Source organism: Myotis davidii, unplaced genomic scaffold, assembly GCF_000327345.1.
Source record: "Myotis davidii unplaced genomic scaffold, ASM32734v1 scaffold534, whole genome shotgun sequence".
Lineage (NCBI taxonomy): Eukaryota > Metazoa > Chordata > Mammalia > Chiroptera > Vespertilionidae > Myotis > Myotis davidii.
In genome coordinates this window covers 6108349-6108961 of record NW_006286678.1, presented here as the reverse complement: position 1 = coordinate 6108961, position 613 = coordinate 6108349, and the positions used below count along the sequence as shown (strand labels likewise).

General features: G+C 51.1%; 1 protein-coding gene across 1 annotated transcript in view; it reads left to right on the top strand.

Annotated features, from left to right (window-relative positions):
• IL11RA (interleukin 11 receptor subunit alpha) overlaps window positions 1-613 on the top strand; it is a 10992-nt gene that overhangs the window by 1057 nt on the left and 9322 nt on the right. The window lies entirely within an intron of this gene.

Here is a 613-nt window from a genome sequence, read left to right as displayed (position 1 = left end):
CTACTGTCTTCCTAGAACTGTGGCTCTCTGCCTCTCTTCACAGTTTTGTCTCCCCCGGTATCTGCGTATCTGTTTTATAACTGCCTCTCCGGTTCTTTCATTGCTGCCTCTCCTAGCACTGCGATGCCTGACTTTCCTGTTCACCCTGGTCTGTTTGCTTACCTGCTGCCCTGTAACAGTGATGAGGTGTGGGATCTGCCGTGATAAGAGCTTCCTGGAAGATGGGGCCTAAACTAGGATGAGAAGGATAAGAAGTTGCCTTTAGGAAATGCTGTGACCCCATTCCAGAGACAGAATGCTAAGTGTGTGCCTGTGACTGTGGGAGGGGCGTAAGATGTGTGTATCTGTGTGAGGGCATGGGTATGTGTAAATGTAAGCATCTGAGCCTGAGTGAGGATATCTGAGTACATTGGTGTGACTGTGAGTGGCTGTATCTGAGAGTGTGTGTCTGAGGGTAAGTGTGGGTCTTGTGTATCTGGCACCAAGGGACCAAAGGCATTTCCTGGTGCTGGGGCCCAAAGCGTGGAGGGGGAGGTGAGAAATGGCTGGAACATCCAGGGGAGGGGAAACTGGATTCTTAGGCTTTTCTTTATATCCCCCAACCTGGGGCCTC